Source organism: Hippoglossus hippoglossus, chromosome 13 (genome assembly GCF_009819705.1).
Source record: "Hippoglossus hippoglossus isolate fHipHip1 chromosome 13, fHipHip1.pri, whole genome shotgun sequence".
In the NCBI taxonomy this organism is placed as follows: Eukaryota; Metazoa; Chordata; class Actinopteri; order Pleuronectiformes; family Pleuronectidae; genus Hippoglossus; species Hippoglossus hippoglossus.
In genome coordinates, this window is record NC_047163.1 from 23,006,414 (window position 1) to 23,024,928 (window position 18,515).

The 18,515-nt window shown below is 40.8% G+C and overlaps 1 protein-coding gene across 5 annotated transcripts in view; it reads right to left on the reverse strand.

Annotated features, from left to right (window-relative positions):
• Window positions 1-18,515, reverse strand: part of b3gat1a (beta-1,3-glucuronyltransferase 1 (glucuronosyltransferase P) a) — an 80,009-nt gene that overhangs the window by 18,609 nt on the left and 42,885 nt on the right. For 4 of the 5 annotated variants that reach the window (XR_004615756.1, XM_034603401.1, XM_034603399.1 and 1 more), the window contains exon 3: window positions 1,884-2,038. The gene's annotated coding sequence lies outside the window, so the exon portion shown is untranslated. The remainder of the gene's footprint in view (window positions 1-1,883; window positions 2,039-18,515) is intronic. The other variant, XM_034603400.1, reaches the window with a different exon arrangement.

Here is an 18,515-nt window from a genome sequence, read left to right on the forward strand (position 1 = left end):
ATGGCATGACTCTTTAGCCTCTTTAAAACCAGCTCTTCTTCGTGCTATGTGGCGATTTGGTTTAACTGATGTAATCCACTTTTGCACCAGTCAAGTTTTAATATTTAATGCATTGAGTTTTTTAAGGTCCAGCAAACATATATATATATATATATCATTAAACATTTGCATTTTACATGTGTGTTGTTTTCTAATAATCTGAATGTTTTTTTTTACAGTGTGTTGAACAATTTTATTCTAATTCTTTTATTCCAGATTGAATTTCACTTAACATTTCAAATGTGCTGTTGCTCATTTTCAATAAATTATGCTGAGCCCTCATTGAAAGAAAATGCAGTTATTAACTGATCAGCTCAAACAAAGGAAGTAAAAAAACAGACATAATGTGAGCACAGATGTTTGGCGTATTCATTTCAGCTTTACACCTGACGAAGCGAGTCATTACGTTCCCCTCAGTGATGCTGCTCCCACTGCTTTGGAAGGTGGCGGAATATTTCGAGGCTTAATATAATTCTGCACGCCAATTATGTTTATTAGGCTTTGAAAATAAATACACCATTAATGCCCAGGCCATCAGGTGAGAATGGATTAAGTGTGAATAGTTGTGACACAAACCCTCCATACACCAGAGTGGTTTCTGCTGATAAAGACATTTGTTCTGCAGACATTTTTAAGTGTTTATGTTTTTCTTAGCAGAGAGAGAGAGCATTGTGGAAAATATAACCCTGCTTGCTTTTATAGAAATACAGTGACGTTACCCATAGGCCAAGTTCTTGAATTAATGGTGTGGAAATGCCAGTGATAAACACAGTTATCTTCCTTTGAGTCATGTTTTTGAAAGGCACATACATCTTCCAGCACTACAGGGAAAACATAATGTATGTTCTGTGTTTGAACTTGGAAATACATGTCATTTACACATGCAGGATTATACATACTAACATTTTGAGTCCATAGTAATTTCCCCATAATTTCTTAAAGAAAAACGGCTTCTCTTCTTTAAATGTACTATGGAGGTTACTGAGACAGTACAAACCCCTCCTAATGCTTAACATCTACCCATTAGCCATCGTGACTATTACTTATATTTAAGGACATGGTCTTGTTTACCTTCACACTTTTTAAGTATGTCCTCAGTATTGAGAAGTAACTGATAATCCAGTACAGTATACAGTATTACAGAAGTATTAAAAATAAAACCAAATCAAAATAGCAGAGTCTGAGATATCCTGACTTTTATGAAGCAGTCAATCAATCACACTTAATGTGTTTAGCACCTTTCATACAGGTAAGAGCAGTTGAAAGGGATTCACAATCCACTGACAAGCCATGAATATGACAAAACTAATATTTATGCAGACAATTATTTACCATAAAATTAATTTTAAAAGCTAAATTAACACAAAAAGTTACTTTAAAAAGTACCACAAATAGAAGAAATAACAGTCAATAAAAGGCCATAGAAACGCTTGCAAAAATAACAGTAACAGACAGATTATATTGAATAAAATTGAAACCATATATGCAATAAAATGATGTTTAAATACTTAATCTAAATCCAAGTTAAAGCTGATGTTTTTAGCTTTCAAGTGGCTTGGAACATAAAAGCTAAAACCTGCCTCTTCAAAAATGTTTGTCTTGCACTTTGGAACAGCTAAATCGTCACCAATATGGGTTAGCTACAAAAAAGCAGGACCGACATTTCCCATAATGCATCTATTTGTTAGACCCTCCCTGTCGAGCAAACGTCTAAGCTCCAGTTTGTAACATTCTCTTTGTGACCACTGAACTGGTTCTGAAGTCAGTGGAATGTCCCTTTAACAACACTGCTTGCTGATGATTAATACAACGATATAAGTGAAAAAATATTTTTGCAAACTTACCCACAGTTATAACTGGATCATGGCACCACTGGTGCCACTGATGCGCAGCACGGAAGGCCACACTATGAACTGGACGAGTGTCGTAGCAGTGGCGTCCTCCATGTCAGCCGGCCATTTCCTGTACGTCTTCCTGACGGGTAACCTCAGGTCCAGACCTGGAAGATAAGGACATTACAGCTTATATGATTCAGTGATGAGAGATGGTGAGTGTTTTAATTGTGTGCCCTCCTCCACGCGCACACACACACACGTTTGTACTTCTATCATAGTGAGGACACTAATTGACATAATACATTCCCTAGCCCCTTACCCTAACCTTAACCATCCAAACTAAATTCCTAACCCTAACTATAACCTAAACCTAATTATAACCCTAAAACCAAGTGTTAATCCTCAAACAGCCCATTTAAAAAGTGAGGACCATTCAAAATGTCCTCACTTTCCAAAAAATGTCCTCACTCATTGGGTCTATGCTTAAAATGGTCCTCACAAAGATATAAGTACAGGAACACACACACACACACACTCACTCAAACCAGCGTGTGAGATTCAAGGACAGTCTGCCAGGTTTTTAACATAGCGGTTGGCGCAGGGTCTAAGAGTCAGTTCTTGGCCACAGACTCCTTCATTAGCGGTGAGGCTGTGTGTGACGTCTATCCATTATTTAACATCAGAGAGCAGGGTCTCAAAGTGCAGTGGAGCAGAAGTGCGTCGGCATATTGTAAATAACTTTAATTTGGATGCACATCATTCACATTCACAGGAGGTCTCCCTCTCCTGCTGTTATACCACTGCTGTATTGTATCGTACATTTCTGTTCACATGTGAAATGTTCATATCAATTTATGTGATTTTATCTAATTGACAACAATCTGAAGTGCACATGGACAAATTCTGTTTTTTATGTCTAATGTGGAAACTGGAAGAGGGTTAGTCACAACTCCACCGCCTGCCAACAGTCTGGGGTGGGGGATGTTACAAAAATAAACTGGCATCATGTCTTATTCAAATACATCTGAGGGAAGGCTGCTTCTATGCAGGCTTATGCTTCACTCAGCGAGTGATGTCTGCATGCTGCATCAGCTCCAGAACTGGATGATCTAAGACAGTTTTTAAGGGGCTTTGTGATAGAAAAATCATATAAACTGCAGCTATGTATGTTTTGGGGAATGAACAGCAGGAGTACCAGAATCTTTTTTTAGCGAGGCACGCGGTTGTATAAAAAGGCAAATTGCCTGTGACCCAGTAATGCAGGAGGGCTGGTTGCGCTTGATGTGCACAAAATTTAAGAACAATCTATTTCCAGATTTGCCCTGACTCGTCATCGAATTTCTCAAACTGAGGGATTGTGCTTCTGAGGGTTGACGTCAGTTGTGTGGAAAAAGATATAAAAGATGAACACAACAAACCATCTTCATGGGTTAGTGCTGTATCTGCTGTATTTGCTGTTTTATGACAGCAACAAGCAGGAACTGTGACCCCCAAAAAATGACTAAACAACAAAGATAGAAAGGCTTTACAATTGCTTCCAGGTACTGTCATCCGTGCAAGCGTGCAATGACAGAGTGTCACTCTGATTTCTGCAGAACACCCTCCTCTCTACTACACACTGTGATGGAGCTAAACACAAGAAAACAGTGTGTTGTACAACCAGCTGCCAAAATCCCAGACCCCCCAACAGGCCCATGTAAAGTCTCAGCACTTCTTTAAAACCTTTAAATGCTGAGGGAAGCTAGAACTCATGATGTACAATAGGTACAACTGAAAAGTTGGGTTTTTTAATATGAGTGAATTTTTAAAAGTCTTAATCTTCATCATCTTATTGTTCAAGTAAATTAATCCATGCAAGAATTACAGAGGTAATTTAGTTAAAGAAATTGTTCACTTGAGAATATTTATCTACTTTCATTTTTATGCTCGCAGTATTTGGACTGAACTGCAAATTTAACGACATTCCCATTAGCCTCTGTTGTATTTAATGTTTAGCACTAATTACTGAAATTAGCATGGCATGCTAAGATTAAATGATGGTAAACACTGGTAAACATTATACAGACTAAACAGCTAGAGAGATTCATAACTGAGGTGTCAATCCTCATCTAACTTATGGCAAGAAACCCAATTAGCACATTTCCAAACATGAACAAATCCCTAGAACTTCTATTGTGCGCTTGCTGACATGTTAGAATTAGCATTTCGCTCATAGCACTCATTTAGCTATGAGCCATAGACAGTATCAGAGATCGATGACATGCCTGCTCCCCAAAAGTGAAGCCAAATCATTTTGATTGCCCCTTTGTTAGCCATCCACGATAAATGTATACGGTAAAGTTTAAAGTATTTAACCTTCTGGTTTCATGCTAGCAGCAGTACTGCACTGCAAATTTAAGACGTTACTTCCATCAGTTTCTGCTTCACTCCCTGTTCAGCCCTATTTAGCAAACTCTGCATGTTCTGCTAAGGTTAAACAAAGATCATACAAATATATCCATAAGAAATGGTGTCAAACTTCGTCTTTTTGTATTGGCAAGAAAGCAACTAAACATATCCAAAAATGTTGAAATATTCCTTTGAATTTTTATTGTGGGCTTGCTGCCATGCTGACATTAGCATTTGGCACTTCTTTGCTCATGCCTCTCAGAGCTGCTGGAGTGGCTGTAGAGTTTAAAAATTTGAAGGTGGATGATAACAATCAAAACCATATTTTGTTTTCTATTTTGTTATAATTTAAATTTGACTCCACTTTGTCCCACTAATGTGAGACTGCATTTCCTCTCTGCTGCCATCGGCGGTATATTTGTAACAAATTGGTGAGACCATCAGATGGGTACGGAGGGGCCGGCGGCGAGGCCTCTGTTCCCACCAGCTACCAGGTGGCCTGTTTGTCTGCGGCACTTGCACTGTGTGATGTGGCAAGAATACAGATAGTGAGGGGCACACCGCAGACTGCAGCAGCCAATGGCAAACAATGAAGCATGACAGCCTTTCACATCCGCAGGAGTTAACCAGCTGTGAAGGAAACACCTGCCGCTGGTTAATAAAGAATCACAGCAACAAAGCCACGTGTGAAAATGATTGTGCTGATTGTTGAGCGAACACCATTACCCCCCAAAAAGGTGAACGCGATGTGTTCTGCGAGTAGGTTTGAGTGTGTCTGCTACTGAACGACATGAAATGTGACAACACTATATTTCTAATGATCTCGCTCATGTTTTACATAACGCGGCAGTCTGCCTCTTTTTATGAACATTGATTTTATGATTATCATTACAGCAGCCTATTCATGGACACTTTTACTGAGCTCAGATGGTAATTGTTCCCATATTTTTTCTGTATAGGGCCTGTGTGGTTTTATTCCCTCAGATCTCTCACAACCGTAACTCATAGTCTTTCTCAGGAGATGGAAGTTTTATAAAGAAACTGGATGACAGCTTTTTGCATGCAACAGTAATTCTGTAGTATAAATTTATAAAATCTAAAATCTTCCCTCATGAATTCTTAAAACAAGATGATTTTAACCTGAATTAGCATCAGTTTTAAAACAATAAAACCCCTCAAGTTATAACATGAGGCTACAGAGAGCCTTGTTTAACTTGTCTTTAAATTGACCCATACCTTTCTCTGTTTTGAACCGTAACTTTTATTTTTTAGTAAACCTATAGATTGATTTGACAGAATTTTCAGCATGCATGATGCCACTGAATGATGTTGTAGCCAAAATACCAAAATAAGCCACTTCTTTTTTCCAGGACCTTCAACTACACTTCACGGTCCTCCTCTGCAGTTTGCTTTGTTGTCATGGAAACAGCTCAGTTGTCCACTATGGGGTTTCACACGATGGCCAACTTTACTATTATCGCCTTCAATGACTGATTTAGGCTATGAGATGATAACAGAACATAATCTGCTGATGAAGACCACAATATGTTACCGAAAGCACTGGGAGAAAATGTTTTAGAAAACATTTAGTCCACATCTCCAAGATAAAGAAAATAACTGACACTCAACCCAAACAAATTTAAACCACGGCCTCTCAAACTTTAATTTTATGCAGTGTTCAGTTCATTATCAGTCTCCAGAGACACTTGTTCTTTTGCATTTTAACATACAATGTGTTAAATACAAACTTGATGTGGAAATAGTACTTTACTGTTGTTTGGGCTATAAAATACTTAATAGGCCTCACAGCCAGTATACTTTACTAATTTAGGACTTAGTTGCTGTTGGGACTGTTATTTCAGAGACATCGGGTGAGCACTGCTGTCTCCCTCTTTCTTCTCACACATATTTCTTTAAGCGGAGTTTTGGAAGACGAAACTGGGGCAAGTTTCCAAATTTGTAATCGAGTCTTGCTTCTGACTTCTGAGCTCCCTTGGCCCTGACCATCTCCTATTTCCAGACGACCAATAATAACATCATCTCTTCCTTGCTTGCTTTTCTGTGGCATCATTTTGATGAACTCTACAGTCAGCAGGGAAGAGATAGGCTCTCTGGAGATAGTATGTCCTGGTATGTCCGATCGTTCGCTTTTCGTTAACGAATTCATCGGGCTGAGACTGACTTGGTAAAGGCCGGGGAAACACTTTTCAGGGATATGTGGGGAAGCTAAGATGACAAGTCCCTGCAATACATCATTATTGATGTTACTGTCACGACCCGCGGACAAAACGCTTCACTTAGAGGTCATTAAAGAGTGGGTGAGTGGTCTATGCTTTCTCTGATGTTTCGCTGCTCACTCAGTCAAGGCACAGAATCGTCAACCAAGTTTAATGGACCTACAGGGAACCACACTGTGAAATGATACGGTACGATACTGAAAAGCAGGAAATCACAAGTTGTCTGCAATATGTTTGTACTGAATCGCAGATGACATACCTGTCACTCTGAAGAAGTATGTGTTTAAAGAGACACTGCACACGTGATTGTTTTTTTCAGAATAGACGTCAGTTAACACCCCTCAAAGGTGGGCAGCCCCCGCCACCGGCAACTGCTCGTCAGTGGCAACGTGGAAAACCACACTCATTTTCAATGTGTCTCCCTCATACACGCTTTTTGAACCGCTTGGGACCCCCATACTCCTCAGACCCTGTTTCGGCCGCCTGTGTCTGTCGTTCAATCGGCTCAGGACTTCAAACATTATTTCTGTGGCAAAAGTGTGTGTGTGTGTGTGTGTGTGTGGGGGGGGGGGGGGGGGGGGGGGGCCTCCCTGCACTGGTTATAAAGTAGATCTTCCAGGGGGAGACACTTCACCCAAGACATAGGGGTGAAGTTACACTTTAATAACTCCATCTTTATTATATGCTCAATTTATTACTTTCTCTTTCTGCTCCGACAAAAAAAAAGAAGCTGCCTCGTTGGTGTCGTCGAGAGGATTCTTAAAGAGCGGGGTGCACCGAGGCTTGAATCAGTTTGAATCTTCTTCTTTTGCTCACAAGCTAATTACACTCACCTGTGGGCAGAGGAGGAACTGACGACATGCCGTACAATATTAATATGCAATCTTGAGCAGAGCAGGCAATTATTTAACTTTTCAAACTGTTAACCAATGTGTTGAAAAATCCTGGCATTAAAACAGTTAGGAAACTATCAAGGATCTTCATTTGCCTTGTGCAGATGGGGGGTGGGGGGTGGGGGGGGGGGGGGGTCGCCTTTTCTCTTCCTTTATATAATACAGATCTGTTCCAGTTCTGCGCCTGCATGTGCTCGATGAGCTATACTACTCATATTCAAGGTTTGAGTTCAATGAAAGGTTGCCTTCACGCTAGTTTTGTGTTACTTGTCCCATCAATCCAATTCACACCTGCCATGCACCAAGTCTCTTCAAAATTTGATCCTCTCCTCATGAAACGAGCGCCTGCTCCGAGTCAAGCTAATAATAGCAATGCAGGGAAGGCAGCAGCCTCTGCATGAATACTGCCCCTGCAAGATTAACGAAAGATATGTTGTTTACAATCAAGTCATGTGCATAAGCTTACCTTAAATTATGCCGTCTGGAAATGACTAATGAGAATAATTAATGCAGTATCATATAATCATAGTGTCTAAAGCGTGATTAATAGTCAGAAAACACGTGGACCTGCAGTCTGTTTTCTCTCTTTGCTGCACTATTTAGGACAATCAGGGTAAATGCTAATAATGCAAGTGTAATTCGTCATGCTTGATTTCGATGAGGATAGCTGTTTTATTTTCTGCATTTTCTGAATAAGCCATTAGCTGTGAGCATTGGCCCTGATTGATAGCCCCGGTCCACGCCACGATCAGGCTGCCTCAGCAATGATCAAAGATTTAAGAGCACCAACCTTCAGGCAGGTTCTTCTCTGCTGATAACCGCAGGGGATAGCCCAGCGCAGCCTGCCCTTAACTTCTCCTGACTAATTTATGGTAGGGCTCACCCAGGGCACATTTCCAATGCACGATGTAGCCTCTCACAGCCGGCTGAGCCGACTGAAGCAGCTCTGCCAGGATTTCGGAGAGAGTCTGCCACTGAAACCTGGGTCAGCGCATCAGCTCGGCTCTAACCAGATTGGATTCAAGGGAAATGTCAACTTAGGGAGATGTAATAGCAGCACTGGCCGATAGTTTCTCCTCATTGTGACGGCAATGAGTGGTTGATTTATGTACTCACTCTTGCAGGCTATAGCATTAGTCCAGAATGTTGACATGCAATAACTAACTTGGTTGTGATTGGCTAGGGAGACCAGTCCTGGAACACTCATGCTCTCATGTGCACCCCAAAGGACAGGTACACAGAGAGGGTTGATTAAGAGACAGGACAGGAAAAAACGTTCACCCGATATGCCCAGAGCTGGTCCTGACTGCACTGGGGCCATGAGTGACGGAAATCTTATGAGCAGGAGGAACGAGTTCTCAGGAGACGAAGGATCCCTTAAGGGGCTTACGTTCCATTTGTCCCTATAGGAACATCAGATACATTTGTTGTCTATAAGGGGGCCTTGTAGTAAAGTTGGTTGCTATGGATACTGCTACAGATGAATATAAAGGCTACAGTGGACTGTGGTAACCTCCTGCTGACTCTGCCTCGTGTACAGAGACTTACTAAATACGAACATACAGACGTACTGAGAGAGAACAGAACTAGCTGAAGGAAAATAGATCGACATAAAGTAAATAAATGAAAATAAAATAAAATGTGGAAAATGATCAAATATCGGGACTTGAGTTTTGGGCTCTGATGCCTGACAAACATCAACATAGCACCTGTAAATTATAGATCACAACATTGTTGTTAATTCAATCAGATCCTGCCATGACACCTCCAGATTTTCTGGGCAATAAAACAATATCAATAATCATCAGAATATAATTTTCATCAATAGCAATATAACAAAATTCCAAACTATATCAATATATTGTTTGTGCATTGTATTAACACATTGAGGTGGTAAAATACATAATTGGTTTAATGTTCCCCCTCAGATTTGGAAATTTTGTGTTGTTTATCAAGTGTCATTCGCTGCTCATAAAGAAGTTTGAAAGCACAACCTTCACTTAGGAGAGAAAAAAGAAAAGGAAAAATCTGTCTTTGAGCTTGAAATGATAATAATGTCTAACAATTATAATATTTTTGTGTAACAATTTATTTTGATAATCAATATTAACTGCTATAAAATGTGTGTATTTTTATTAAATTTCTGGCCATATCCCCCAGCCCTATATATTTATGCTCTCGTGTTCATGTTTATTGTTTGCACACAAGACAAATACTGAGCAGAGTAATAAATTACACTGTGATTCATAGATCTGCAGTAAGATTGAGAAGTTTGAGACAGAATACTGTTACACAAGTTGTGCAGCGGCTTTAAGCAATAGTTCAGGGCGGAAGTTGTCTGTGTAGTGAGTGGGCGAAAGAGAGGGAGCGAGAGGAAGAGAGAGAGAGAGAGTAGGTGTGTGATGGTGAGACTGGTGACTGGAGCAGAGTTAGAAGTTTAGTCTTTGTGTCAGTAAATAAACTGCAAAAATCACTAAAAGTTTCTGTCACTGCTCTCAGATGCCACACATACTTGTCCACCTTCAACATATATATAGACAACAGGTTGATATTTTACAGTGTAATTCACTCATTTGCTCACTACTATTCCTCTTTGTAGTTATTATATTAATCTTTCTACTAATCAACGGAGTTGACTAGGCAGTAGGTTGGTGGAAAAGGGGAGGATGGAGGAAGTTGCTGGTTCAACTCCAGATGCCTGAGCAGCTAAACTACTGCTTCTCTCCACAGAGTGTCTGTCAAAGTGCTGCTGTCACACAGATCTGATTGGTCAGTAGTTGGGCTGCTGGCAGGTTTTGGTCTGATCCTCTCAAATCAACCTGATTCAGAGGAGGTAAGGTCTTACCATCACAATTTAAAAAGGTGAAAACCTAAGATCCATGAACTATTCCCTAAACGTCATATTCGTTCAAATGTTAAACAAAGTTGAACAAAACCTGGAACCACCCTCAGAGCTAAATCTGCACCGTACTACATCCTTCCACCAAGTTTTATAGTAATTCGTCCAGCAGTGTGTACGTAATCCTTCTTACAAACAAAACAACAAACAAACAGACAGTGGTGAAAACATAATCTCCTCGTCGATCTGACAAGGAGCAGGTGAAACAGGCTGGTTTTACATCAGGTCACTGGGAAGGGAGGGGAGGTCTGGGGACGTGTGATGGCTGGGTGCATGAGGCATAGGAGTTTCATGGAAATTGCACAGGTCAATTGGGGCCCAAGCAAGTGAGCACGTGGCTACACACAGAAGTGGAATGAGCAAAATTAACAGGCCCTTGGTAGGGATCAATAACAATGTCTGAAAATGTGATAAACCTCACTGCTAATACTGAGATCCTGTTAACTTTTAGGACTTCTAATTAAATGTAATCACTCATGCAGCACATCCCATCACATACACCACTGTAGTTGGAACAGCAAGCAAGTTGCCATTTTACAACTTCACCAAGACAGCAAGCGCTGAAGCTTTGGAGTCAAACTCCAAGATACCAAATGGTCACAAAAACATCCTTGGACCCCCACTGTTTCCCGTGTGTCTGTAACTAACACACAATCTCTTGGCTGATAATACTTTTCCCTTCTCACAATCATCGCCTAATGACATCTCTGTCTGAACCTTGTTTCAGCTCCAGCTGCGACACCCAGAATCGAATTAGCAGAGTCAGAGCCTGCTGACGTGGACTTTGTCCGAAAAGAGCAAGAGAAGAGAAGGAAAGAATGTGTTTGGCTTCTTTCATTCAGAGCCAAATCTTCAGGCCTCTGTGCTTTTGACAAGTGAGTGTGAGCAGTCAGCCAAATATAGCACCCCGGACTCTGCGTGTGACCACATGTTGTACCCCCACGGTTCACACACATTATAAACAGCTCCACTCGATGTAGTGGGGGCCATGTTATACACATAAAATAGGCCTCCAAACTATTTTCCTTGTGTCACTTGGCGTGTGTCACTGTGTGCACTGCTGAGCAGGTGGGAGAAACTGTGCCCCTCATTTGTTTTGTTACTTGACTGGAAATAATTATTAACTAACATGAATCAAGATATTTAGATACATTGGCAGCTTATTTGCATATTCTTCCCAAGAGGCACTGTGGTTAAAGATAAGGTTAAAATTGTCCCGAAATTCATCCGTTCATTTTTCTGTCTCTTTCTTTCTGAAGTTATTTTCGGATGACACCATGCAGCAGACCCGTCACTTTGATAGTGATAAACTTCACAGCACATTCTGAATCATTTCTGCTTTAAGAAAAACAAAAACAGAAACAAAAACAGGAAGAGAAGATAGGGACAATCCAATAAACATAAAGCACAACTGGAATGGCACAGTAGACCTCATACATTCTCCAAGGCCCAACCGTCTCCTTATTAAACCACATTTAAATTCACTCGATCCAGAATTTTATTTGGATCTCCAGCAAACTGCACATACTCGGAAATATCAACCAAGACCCATAAATAGTTTTCTGAGAAAAACGCATTATCTCGGAACGTTAAAAAAGTGATAAAAATAATTCCTGTCTCTGCCCCTTTTACCCAGTTCCGCACCAGAGGTTACTTTGTTCTTCCTTGGCACATACACCACCCTTCTGGTAAGTTTCAGTAAAATCTGTTTGGTTGTTTTTGAAAAATCGAACTCACAGACAGACTAAAATATAACCTCTTGGTGGAGGTAACAACAGTTGACCACAGGAGTTTGTCAAAAACGGGGGAACCATGAAGGACATAGAAAATGATATAAACACAACCGACTTTCTTCATCATTAGATGCAACACATGTGGGGCCTAGAACACAGGTGAAACAGGACACTCACTGTGAACCTATCTACCATGACAGATATAATTCCGCTGTGTGTTTATGTTAAGTAACTATGTTTCTGCCCATTTAGACTGATGCCTGTTGGTTGTTGAGAATCTGTAATTTTCTGGATAACTACACTGAAATAGTCTGGTCACCAAGATAATTATCCTGTAGCGACATGGATATTAATGACATATTCATGGTTTATATTTTTTCTCACTGCGACCATGAGTGGTATGGCTATAGTATATTATGAGATGTCTCTGAATCCTTTGTGTGCCATCAACATGATGAACAACATCAATCAGGAAGCTGCGGCTGTTGTTGCCAATGACACTAAATCAATACACTACAACCTTTGGAGAGTCTCCAGGAGTGATTAATGAATTTGTACTTAAATGCCGTCTCACCATGAAAGGGACAGGACAGGACAGCGTTTATCGCATAAAATGTGGTTTTGGAGCAGAGGGCGTTGATTCCGGCCGCATTTGACATACCTCGCACCGTAAACACACATAGCCTATTATGCGTCAGTGTGAGGTCAAAGGTCGGCAGAGGGAGCTCCCAGATTCATTAGCTAATTAGAGGCCTCTTCCTGAGTGGGAGTTAAGGTGTTCGACTCGCTGCCGCACCTCCTCGCTCTCAGACTTCACGCTATAGCTGAGTTCTGAGCTCCTTAATGAAGGTCAGACCATGGATTTCTCCTATGAAAGATTCCCCCATGCGTCCCCCAATTATCTGCCCTTGTGGAGGGAAAATATATATAATTATGAATCTGATCATCGCTAATTAAACCTGGGGGATTTGTCCCGATGCAGTGACACTGCAGCTGAGAGTTTTGTTTGGGCTGGGATATAATTGGTGTAAATAGAGATGAGAAATCACAAGATAAGTGAAGGCTTTCCTTAAGGAGAGTACCTGTCAAGAAAACTGACTGCTTGTTTGACGCTGGATCAGATGCATCGAGCTTAAGAGGGAACTCGGGACATTTAAATCACAAGTGAATGAAGTCAGTTCAAATAATGAGACGTGATTCATGTGCACACAGAAGAAGATAAAGTGAGATTTGAGGGATAAGAATGGTGATGATATGAAAAATGACAAATGAGGACAGTGCTAGCCTCCAGCGGGAGAGAGAAGCCAGCGGGCAAAACGAAGCGGAGCGCCGTGACCAGAAAACTGCATGGCTCTGAGGTGTCAAGTGTGCATATACTGTAGCCACATGTGTGAGTGTGAGCAGGGACATGCTATAGTGGACAGCGTGCACGCTCAGCAAAACCTTCCCCTGGATAAGTGGAGGCTTAAGGATAGAGGCAGGTGAGCCTGACATGTAACAATTACAGACTCAACACAGATATCAGTTTGCTTATGTCCATCTCTGGTGTTTTCTTAATTACATAATTAGTCAGAGTGTTGGTGTATGTGAATTCCCTCCATGACATGCTGTCATTAGCTCTGAACCTGCCAGTGAAACACGACACTCAGGAGACAAGTAATTTGTGGTATAGAGCCTGATTTAATAGCTTTTGTAATTAGTGGATAAATCATCATTGTTATTATTATTTCCCATGCTTCCTTCATGTGTGAGTCACTCCATTTGCTAATGCCTGGCGCAGTGTATGTGATGAACAAATGATATCCTAACAGGCCAACACTTTGTGTCACAGATGATGAAATCTCCATAAACAGGTTCTACATGTGAACATGGAGAATCTGAAGGGGAGGAACACGATTTTGGGGCAGGAAGCTTCTGGTTTCAGTTTCTAGTTTGACCAATCACGTTTGAGCAGGTTTTGGTTGCCTGCAGGTAAACAGTTGACCAAAATGCATCAGCCGTCAGCTTTTTCATTTGTCTGCATTGATATGCAGAGAGCTGTTAATAGAGCTAAGACTAAAGGTTGTCTGGACCTAAAACACCTACAAAAAGTATCACAGTTTGTGTTTTGTGTGGGCAAATATTTGAATCGTGTGATTAAATAAACTAGTTGGATTGTAAACAGTGTATGACGAGCAGAATACGGAGTCTTGGCCCGGATATCTGCTGTCTACACCCCAGAAGCCACAAAATATTAACTAATTCACGTCAGACAATAGCCAATGGGCTCCGACATTGCACATGATGCACGTGCCCAAATTTGTCACATGTGATAGCAGCTAGCATTGAAAAACGTTTTCTGATAAATACTGATATTACATGTCAGTAACTGTTTCCACATGTGAAAAGTGTTAAACATGCTAATTCAAATAGTGATTAGGTTACACCACATTCACAGAAACCATATTTCTTGAAAACCACCAGCAAATCTGTGACATTTAAAGATCGGTGATAAGATGTCAAATGGGTGATGATTTTGAATGCAGGACTTAATGAAGTTCAGCAAAGTTTCCGGCTCCGTGTATAAACATGGCCCCTTTGACATTTGGATCTAAGCCTCCATAATCTGCTCTCTGTTGGCCTCAGAGTTCATCGCTTATCACGTTCTATTATTATTTGTCCGTCTACTTTGCAAGGATGCAGCTGTGCACGGACGCATTCAAAGAGCCCTCACGGAGAACAGAAAGAGGACACCAACAGAACAGTGTTGACACAGCTACTGTGTTTATGCTGATCCGGCATTACAGAGGTGTCGCTGGCTCAACAGACCGATGACTTTGCTGAGATAAAGAGTGCGGCGTTGACTGACGGCACGTCCTCACAGACACGGCTGTCACAGAATCTATACTGGGTTTTCATCTCCGTGGATACTGTGCAAGTGTCCGTGAAGCAATAGCTGTACTATGACATAGTGATTATAATAATAAGGGACAAGGACTTCGGATACATCAAAACCACTATTAACGTCAGACACTTTCATTATGAGACTAAACTGACATGTTTTTATCTAACAAGATTAACGGCTCTGCTCTAACCATCTAAACACATGGTCTAAATGACATATCGCAAGTGTATTCATGGTGTGTCCTATAATCCCCTTTTGCTACTTTAACTGCGGATCAAAAGGAAACTGTGTCAGGCGCATGGCTCAAGTACGCAACATGCAATAAACCAGAGTACCACTCACTCTAAAAGCCAGGTGTGCTTACACATTGGCAGATTGCTGATGAAGGACAGATTTGTTTGGTAAGTGTTACAGCTCCTCTGCCGGTGAAACTGATCTGCTCATGCATGACGTGACAGTGTTCAAGCTGACCATCTGTGTGTGTGTCTGTCTGTGTGTTGTGCACCTGCCTATGTTGGCACATATTACTACCTTAATAATACCCCCCTTAGTATAACTGAGAAATACTGCACCATTAACTTCAATGCACCGACAGTGCGTCTAATCACACCTCATGTTAAGACCCACAGGTCCATGCTATCATTCTCACAGGAACAACTCAATGGGGAAAGGTCCAATAAAAAAAAAAAAATCTATAAAAAAGGGTGATACCATCCTTATATATGTGTGTATGGTAAATGTAAAGGATTTGTGGATGCTCTTATGACTGACATGAGAAGGTGGTGTCAATCTTCTCAACTAACTATAGAAAAAGCAAAGAGTGTTTTTTTTATTGCTGTGATTTACCTTTAAAATTGGTTTATTAAATAGATAGAGAATTACATGAGAACATTGCAACTTTTGGTAAGCAGGAACATTTTCCAATTTTCATAGTATCTGAATCAACATCTCAGATATATTTCCTACACTGCTTTTTTCATCGACCGCTGCAACAGCCCATTATGAAGTTCCCCTTAGTTTAGACTCATGATCGGTGAACCATTCCTGCAGTTCCCAGTCCTGTGGCCCTAGTGACACAGACACACACTAACACACTCACACACACGTGACTTTCCTCCCTAATGTTGATCAATAGCCTTGAGGCTGATTCAGATCCTGCTATATCTGTCACAGGATGGAACCATAGGAACCTGCTGAGCTGGTGGCTGAAGAGTCGCTGGGGTCTGTCGGCCCTGTATCTGTAATGAGCCCCCATGGGGAAGCCACATTATATGTGAAAATGGCTCCAATTAGGCCAGCCAGCTGTAAAGTCTACAGGAAGGGAGAGCTGGACAATAACAAAGTTAGAGGGGTGGTGGTGGATGGGACTGAGCAACAATCAGGTGCAATCAGAGCTGCATTCAATCACAGTGTTCCAAGTCTGTGATTCTTTGCACTACTTTTACTCAGAAAAAACATCCAGCTTCAAGACCCAACAAATCTGCCAAACAGCTTCTCATTTGAAAGCACAGTGATACCACATGCATCAGATGCCAATGCATGCATATGACATAGACTGCAAAGATGGACGACTGGTCCCGCTGTGTATTCTGGATTCAGATGTTGCACTTTGACGTCCTTTGGATCCAGAACCCTAGCAGTCGCAGTGTGCCACATAGTCTTAGTAGTGATCGTTGTATGGAGGTACCACTAAAACACGGCCACAACCAATCGCGACTCAGCTGTCGTTTTTTATACCATCAAATTTGTTACTGGAGAATAAAAACTTGAACAATCATTGTGATAAGAACAAACTAAAATGACAGAAACCATCTTTGAAGACAATTATTTAACATGTCCTTTGACATTTTAGTTTGCTCCAGGTCCCAGCTACTAACATGTAGGAAGCAGGGTTTACCACCCGTACTGCAGCCAGCCAGCAGGGACGAACATATTGTGCATCTTAATGTATAGTCTATGTAAGTCTCAATCTGAGCATCATAATCAGGCTCAAAGGAAGCCTTGTTCCTGTTTGTCACTTCCACTGGACAGAAATGTCCAGACTAAATCCATCTTGGTCTGTAACTACTGAACAACTGGCATGTTTGTATGAACCGTTAGAGGTGATGCATCACCATGAGTTTGATGAATGCACCCCTGATGTTTGACTGAGCCCTCTGGCCCTTTGACCTTTAACGTGGCACAAGGATTTCTATTTGGATGGATGGAGGATGAATGTTAAGCAAGAGGAAAGGTCATTGGTGTAACACAACCATTCATCTAGCTGTAAGCATGTCTAATGATGTCGCCACATTTCCACCAGGATTTGACATATAATAGCTACTGTGGCTTCTCATTTGCCTTTGCTTAGAAAGGTGTGTTTCAAGCTTTCATTGATAATCACTCACACACACTTTAAAATCATTAGCTTCTTTTTTTTTTCTAATTTTGTTGATGAAATTTAATATTTTATTTTTCAGCCACTAACTGTCTTCGTCACCAAAAGTCTTAAACGTTCATTATGTAAGTTTGGCCGCAAGGAGTCTCTCAATCAAAACCTAACAAAATTTTGTACGCGATCACGAGAGTTACTTTCTTCGCCACCGTCGCAAATCATGTCCATGATGAGGTAATGTGTACGTTTTATTTACGTTATGCAGCAAACGACTATGAATAACTGGATCCATTACAAGTCACCACTACCAGCAGTGGAAGGAAGGAACAGCTGACTGGCTCACTGACAAGCAGTGTGTGTTTCTTCCAACGTATTTGATGTCGTAGCAAAGACGAGCAAAGCCACAGGTTAAAGCAGATGTGACGCAATTAACAAGTGACCAGAATTAAATGTCCCATTGCCTTGAATAAAAAAATGGGGATTTCTCTGAGTTTGAACATTGTTGGAAACATTTTGGATAATGAAAGTACAGAAGTTAACAAAATATATAACGCAGGTCTGGTTGTTTTTAGATATCAAATGAAGAATTGACACCTATGTAGCCAGGTGGACAAGGGGTATAGAATGTTTTCTGTTTAAATTTAAGCTTGTATGACTACCTTGCTCAATTACTGCTGTAAAAACTGTCTTTGTTCAGATGCAGTCGCCTTAATAGCAGCGCAAGGTTAGATCCCCGGAGACATTACCAACAAGGAATGAGCCGTGCTGGAAAAAAGAGACTGCTGAGATAAGGCTAAGATATCTGTAACACGCTGATGGTAAGTCTGTGCAACCAAGTGGTTTTCAGAGTATATTTTGTTCATGAATGTCTGGTGAAATAATGTATTTAGAATAAATTACTATAACTATAAAATACTGATTAACAGATGTATTCTTTTTTTGTATTTTAATTTCCCTTTTTTTGGAAAGCCACTACCATTGTCTAGTAGATGTTTAAATATTGAATCTCACAAGGCTGAGTTATCTGCAGTAGCCATTGAGCTACAGTCTATCTATTGCTTCTATACTGTGGTATATGGAAAGTTGATATTCAGTGCAGAATATAACAGTTGAAAGCCCAGTTTGTGTTCCGTCATCACTGTGATGTTTGTCAGACCCTTTATTTTATACAGACTGCAATTACTTTATTTCAAATGCAGTCTGTGTCCGCTCCCAACATTCTTGGCCAGGCCA